Genomic DNA, 7,976 nt, shown 5'->3' on the forward strand with positions numbered 1-7,976 from the left:
CATCTGTGAAATAACAGCTAATATACTGTATTTATCTGTTATTCTACATTCGGTTTCATTATACTGTTTTGAAACAGTTTGACATTCAATAAATCCAAATTCAAAATGTAATTTCTATGTGAAATAAATGTCAATGTCTGGAAAACAACGGCAATTACTGATGTTTGACATAGTGTAATAAATATAAATATGTTTTTGCGGTATATCGTTGTGAACAAGGTATCAATATCTGTGAAATAACATGAAATATCTTTGATTTTACATTCATTTGCATGGCTTTATAGCATAACAATGTGCCTACTTTAACATTAAATACATATTAATTGAATTGATAAAAGTAAATGTAAAATAACAGATATTAACTTTGTTGTAGGTGGTGTAAATGAGCATACTTTTACAGTTTATCTTTGTGATTTAGAAATAAATATATGTTAAATAACAGCAAATATATTTTATTTTGCATTCGGTTTTATTGAATTATACTGTTTTTAAATGTAAAAAGTGATTTATTTTCACTTTCAATTAATCTTATTTAAAATAGAATTTAAATGTAAAATAAAGGTCAATGTCTGTGAAAAAAAAAGGTAATTAAGATTGTTTGAGATAATGTAATAAACTGTATTTTACAGCTTATCATTGTGAACAGGCTTCTCAATTCAACATTCTTGTAAAAAAAACTGGAATTATTTGGATTATTCCAGTTTTTTTACAAGAAGAATGTTCAATTGAGATTTATTTCTACGATTTTACCTGCATGATTCCATTATTCAATAAAACAGAAGAAAAAAAAGGTACGATATTACATCACTGTTAAGATAAAAACAAAAATTACAGTGTGAGTTAAAGAGATAATTTAAAATCTGTTGACATTTCAATAAGTGATGTGCCATTCACATATTATACGTATGCCAAACATATTTGCTCTACATTTGCTAGTATGTAATATTGGAGGCTGTTGTTATGTAATGTTTCCTGGAGCCAAGATGGCAGAAGTACATTATACTGTATAGCCTATCCAAGCTACCAGGGTTGGCAAGCAGCACAGAGTAATGACATGCAACTTTGGTCAGTGTGCTACCTGCAGAAATCCATTTGCATTGGGGGTGCATGACAAGCAGTGCTGAAGAGAGATAACACTTGCATCTTCTCAAATGCAAGCCCTGTTGAAAAGTAAACCACTGCCTGCCAAGTTCAAGGTGTACAAGGAATGAGTTCAAGGTGTACAAGGAATGTGTTCCCCAATCAAGATCTACTCTCAACAACATTTGATCTTCATAGAGGGGGTATTGATATTCAATGATCTATTATATATAGAACAGGTTTTTCACTTATTGATTAATGAATGAATGAATGAATTAATAATGTATTTATTTATTCATCAACGAGTTGGGGTATATATATGTGGGCCAGTTGATAGTTTGCATGTTAACTACGAACTTGAAATGACAAAACTGAAATGTAACATATTTAATAAAAAAAAGGGGTTGTTAATATGAGTGATAAATTGGTGTTCCTCAGGCCCACAACCAACTCTAATATTCGAACGTTCTATTTAAAATTATTCTATTCAATTTACCATTAGAGGCACACACGTATTGCCCAGTCTTGTAATAGTGACTGTAAGCTATAGAATTATATTCAATAGGAATACAGTGTTGTTCGTGTAATTGCAGTCTAATTACATCGTCACTACACAGGTAAAGTGTTACATGACTTTCACTTCATAGTCAACACAGCATTGTAGCCTACAGGTAGAGGCTGAGGGAGTTAGTAGAATTTATCCCATGTTTACTGCTAGGTGGAGCTCGAGTATATGGTCTGAGCGGCAATCCAGATCCGAGTTTTTCCTCTCACCTCTCTCGCCTTCTACATTGAGTCTTAAGACCGCATTTCTCCTAGGCAGTGGTTCGAAATTGGTTTGTCATATTCGCCGAGAGCTCAGTTTTGGAAACAAATGCGCGAGTTCTTTGCTGTGGAGCTTTTCAAACAAGAGCCCAAATACTTATGTGTTGTATGTGATACTCTATTTTTGTCCATTGCGTTTCTCCTTTTAGCTTCTTTAGGACGTAATGTAGCTACTGCACAAGAGGACGCGTTGTGCCACTGTTGGGGGACAGTATTCTGGATACATAACAAGAAACCCGTTCTTTCTCCTGCAATATCGTCAGCATTCACGGATTCCAGACATTTACAGCTCAAAATCGTAGCGTCTTTTCAGAGACAGTAAGAGGACTTATTCGAGATAATTGTAAGGAATAGCCGTTATTTCCCCAGATCCTGTGAGAAGATTAAAATCTGCATGCCGCTCTGTGCGCAAGGACGATATCCATTGGGAAAAGACAATTGTTCGAGCATTTGTATCACTGATACTTTCAATGGCAGGGTATCACCGTCTCATCAGTATCTTCTAAAGACTAGGTAAGAGCATCGTACAAAAAAAGGAAAATACATGGAAAATACATGTATACTCTTCACGATTTTGCCTCTTAATTCATCTTTATTTTCTGCATACATGCACTCCATGTACCTGCATCTTCACTAACGCAATATTTGATTTTGATGTTGCGGAGTTTTCAATGAAATGTGTACGCCTTATGAAATGTAACGCTTTATTTTTCCTGTGTTTTAAAAATGAGTAGAATGTGGTGAGGCGGCTTGCAAAGGCTATGTAGTTTGCAATTAATTGCCGCGTCAAGATATCAATACTTTCTGGTGCCACAGTCAGTTGCGGTGATTAACGAGAGTCACTTAGTGAAAGACAATTGGAATTGTTCAATGAGCCCACACGTGCTCTCTATCTAAATGAGCGAATCGATGGATTTCATGTGCAGGAGTGGTTCATCATATAATAAATTATTGAAACTATGCATATGAAAAGGTAGGACGAAAGGTGCGCTTGTTCGTTCTCCAATTCAACCGCGGATAGAGGATGCTGAATTGATGCGCACCGATTTAACACTGACTTTGCACAATGAGAAGTTCGTATATTAATGCATTGCAACGGAGATTGTTGGGCTTTTACAAAACCATCCAGTCCCCCTGTACTCTTGTGGTTTCATAGCAGCCGAATAAAAATCTAAAATCATATTTTAACTTAGATGAGAACAGTGAGAATTAGAAATTCTTCCCGCATATAGGCTACTGTATGCCACTGTCATTATGAATTGAATGACACCGGCGCGCAAGTTAAAGAGGATAGAGAGGATAAACTGACGCAGTAACGAAGGGCATATAGCCTACCTCTCACGAGAAAACAGAAGACAATTATCTGGAGAAATCTGAGATGTTGTGTGTTGTCTAAAATACCACATTTGCTAACTTTTGCGTTATCTTCTTAATTTTTTGCACACTAGACTGTCATGGTGAGTGCTACACCCCTGTGGCTGCTGACCTAGGCCTATCACACTTAATCTATTCATGTGTAGGCCTACAATAGTCTATCTATCTTGCGATCCACTGAGATTGTATTGCATGAATGTCAGGTTTTCATATTACAACATGGATTATATATATATATATATATATATAATATATAATATAATATATAGATATAGATATATAGATACATATAGATATATAGATAGATATTTCAATACTGGCATCCCCAGCCCTTCTGTATTACTAACAGCCTACACATATGAGACACACTTTGATTTGGAGATGTCAAAGTGTCATGTCTCATAATATATTTAAAAACTGGAAGAGTTAAGCATATCAATTTGATCAGTTGCTATTTATCCTCAATGTCATTTTGAATTGGAAAATAAAGGAACTATCAAGACTCATTCTTTAGATGTAGATCGACAGGATTCAAGCAGAGTTCAAGGGAGTGGATTGTCATGTAGAACTTTAATGAAGGCATCCCTGCCAAAATATTAGGGAGATGAAAATACACTGCAAATATGATTGTAGTGTGATACTTTCTTTTACATGTATTTAGAGTTAACAAGTTTTTAATATTTTCCTTCTGTCAGTACCTGTGTTTATTTGTTTCCTGTTATTCTACCAAGGTCCAAGGTCTAGTGGTCTTTGTTCTCTGTGGTGAGGTTTCCCCCAGGCAATTATCTAGGATCAGCCCACCCTACCAAAATCCAAACCTTCGCCATTTGGGGGAACTGACCCAAGATCAGCATCTAGGGGCACCTTCCCTCTATTCCACCTCTTGTTTGTTTCTGTCATATTCGGTGAAGGGAAGCACTCTGAATGTCGTCAAGGCTCTGAAGCCAATGACACATGATAAGGGAAGTGCTCTGAAGCCAATGATGCATAATTCCACCAATATCGTCAATGCAGTCAGTGTTTGTTAAAATGCCCACACAGATATCTGTATATAACAGAGCTGTCTACCTCTGACAGTGTAGACCTTGACAATCTCCCCTAGAGGAAAAGCAAGGGGACAGTTGATGCTCTATGTTTAATTGGTTGTCAACATGTACTTTGTTTTCAATGTATCTTGTCGGTCCTGATCCAATGTCATGTCGTTCTTTATAAAATATTGTTCCACAGCTGTGGACAAAGTTGATTGTGACAAAAATTGCTTTTGACAATATCGAAAGACAGTTGGCCTCACCTTACCTCATTTTAGTGTGTGTGTTTTTGGGATTGTTAATGTTTTCGATGTTTGTTCAGTATCTCTAAACCATGTTGTGTAGCCCACCGAGTTGCAGCATGAAATTCATTTAAATCAAACTTTGAAGTAAACAATTGCATACAAATCACATTGTTTTTAGTCCATAAATAGCACATTTCAAGTAGGTATACTGCAATTACAAATGAAGCAGACGGTATACAGGATAATACACTACAGCAACATTCCCTAAACTCCGGTCTATCTTGAAGCAAAGTGAAAAGAAAGTATTGTTTATTGCACTGTTTGTTTTTACCTTGTTGCAGTGTCAATCTGCAAAGTGAATGCGCCCAGAACCGTGTTCCCTACCTTGCCCTGCTGAAGGTGTCAGAAAGGCTGCTTTTTCATCTTTGTGTCTTTATTTGATAACTTTTTTTGTCAACAAAGATGTTTTTCCAAGATATTTCGAACAAGACACATCAGCTGATTATACCTCTTAAACCTTTTGACATATATGGGTTTAATCTAGGACTGGGCGATATACCTTAAAATTCGATAGATAAATATCTTGATATTTTTGGACATTGGCGCGATACACAATATATGTCTCGATATTCCGTATTTGTTTCCTAATAGCCTGTATGAGGCTTAACATTTAAAATACACTTCTTATTCAAAGAAACAGTCTACATGCAAATTTTGACCTGAAATAAGAAACAAATATACAATTCCAGTTTATTTCTGTGAGAGGCCCTAACAACGTACAGGAGATAGCTGAAGTAAACACACAGAGTTTTTTTTTTAGAAACTCCCATTTTCTATTAAAGTAAAGACAGTTACATGTATGTGTCAGTATGTTACATGTATGTGTTACATGTCAGTTATGTCTAGGTCTTTATTACTAACAGAAAACAAACAAAATCCTGACAGCAGACTCTATGCAAAAGCTGCAACAAGACCACATATCAATTTGAAATAGGTTTTTGTGCAGAGAAGATCTGCAAGTTTTCTCTGTGCACATTTGCTTTTCTCTGCTATTCTTCTTTGTTATCTGATTTTCCTCCAACTAACACCAGTCCGTTGCACTCCTCTGAAACATGAATTGTCGGTGGTGCTTGGCCATGGCTCCAGTAGCCTATGCACAAGGAGAAAATAAATCTCTCTCTCTCTCTCTCTCTCCCTCTCTCTCTCTTGCTTTTCATATGTCCTGCCTCTGTTTTCTTTTGCTCTTTGTCAGATTTCAGCAGAGGTGGGACGAATGACGCAAAATGAACTTTATCGCGATAACAGTCATTACGTCTTTATCATTATCGTGTCAAAAAATAATTTGTTTTATCACCCAGCCCTAGTTCAAACGGCTCTTGCCATCTGCACTTCAGACTGGAAGATGGAGTTCTATATTCTGCATTGTCTCTCTAGAGGGCCCCTGTCTGTGTTTATATTACTCTCATGATTTAAAACCCGCTCTACACTGCCCCACATTTCCCACTAATGGCGTCCATTTATAATCATATGGGTTAATTTGGTGCTCAATGAAAACAATGTTTTTGACCGATCTTGACTACTTCCATATAGGCCTTTGAATTATGCTGCTGAAACAATCATTCATTGTGTGTTTTTTTTTAAAAACATTTTTTTTTATTGTAGTTCTCCATATGTGTATTTTCTTAAAATGTCACATTTCTTAAATGTGTATTCCTTAAAGCCAGTTCCATTTAATCATTAGATATTCCCTTTTGGACATTATTACAAAGCAGGTGGAATCAAATTTGCCATAAGGGTATGAATCGAGACATGAGCTCTTACATTTTCTTCATCAGGTTAACTTTATTGGATATCACTTGATAGCCCCTCTGATGTAAGTGAACACTTTTACTGGAGATACTGGCCTTATTCATTTGCACAGCCTAACTGCAAACTGTAGTAGTGTGTCAAGTAATCATTCAGAGCCTGCTAGTAGGAATACAGTATTTTATTGAAATCAAAAAAACTAAATGAAAATTGGCAGGTCATGGGCACACTCCTATTCTTTATTTCAAACTTGCAGATGATAATGAAGACAACTACTTGAATCATGTTGTCTTTGTCATTGTTGAACACACACACACACACACACACACACACACACACACACACACACACACACACACACACACACAGTGCCTGCCACAGTGTGAACATAGCAATATAGTAGGCTCCTAGGCTTATTGCTCAGGTGCAAATACAAATTGGATTCAGTGGTGAAAGTTATATCCATTTTAACGCTTGCATGTAGGATCATCTGTTCTGGAAATCAAAACCCATTTGTTCATTGTGGCTTTGCCACAATGCCTTCTGCCTCCGTGTACTTTTTGTTTAATGAGGGAAATTAATTTCTTTATCGAAGCCAGACAAACAATTACAGGAAGAGCGGCGAAGCCAGCAGCACTTGGTAATTGTGTTTTTTCTCCCTTTCACTGCTATCCTGACAACCCAAAATAACACTTAGGTCACACCAAATTGTTGCCAAAGTTTTTGTTGGAATTGATATTCTGGTTGCTGGTGGTTTAAGGGAGCTAGATTTATGATTGGCGGCTGGGACTGGTCAGAATTGGCCTTGATTAGATTCAGACTTCAGTGTGTGGCTTTTTTGCAGGATGTTCATTAGATTGTAGATTGTAAATAGAATTAAAAGGCAATTGGTATTGTACTGTTGTTTATAGGTAAAGGCAAATGTCTTTGTAGAACGTTAGGCCTGCTTGAATTCAGGTTGAATATGACACAATTACTGGTGCCAAGGAAACAACAGATACCTGCGTTGGCATACACACACACACACACACACACACACACACACACACACACACACACACACACACACACACACACACACACACACACACACACGTACATGCCAAACAGCCCCTGCTGCCACAGTGACGTTGTGACTCTCCAGGGTCCCAAAGACAGGAGTGATCATGCTGTTAAGGTGAGACAGGCTCTCTCTGGCATGAATGTGTCAGAGGAAGAAAAAAAAAGAAAATGAAAAGAAAAAATCTGGAAGAGGAAAGGTCCTTGAGGTACACACCACTCTCAACACTTCTGGTGTCCTGTATTACAAAGAGCTTCGGAAGAGGGGTTATGCCGCAGGCTTTCACAAACCAGTCAACAAAGACGTCCAGCCAAAAATGGGCTGTATTGAGGTGTCGAGAGCAGAGGCTGTGGTGGATGGGTCATAGACTGACATGTTTGAAAGAGAGGGCAGACAATTGGATATCTAACGCTATCGCTCTGAAAAGGGTGACCTAGAAGTGTTTGAGTGTTTTCAAAGAACAGGCATAGAAAGAATTGTGAACACTGCGATACAAATAGAGAGCCATTAAGGCTGTGGTTTGCGTTCAGGAAATAACATGGTTTGCACAGCAAATGT

This window comes from Argentina silus (assembly GCF_951799395.1).
Source record: "Argentina silus genome assembly, chromosome: 1".
Taxonomy (NCBI): Eukaryota; Metazoa; Chordata; class Actinopteri; order Argentiniformes; family Argentinidae; genus Argentina; species Argentina silus.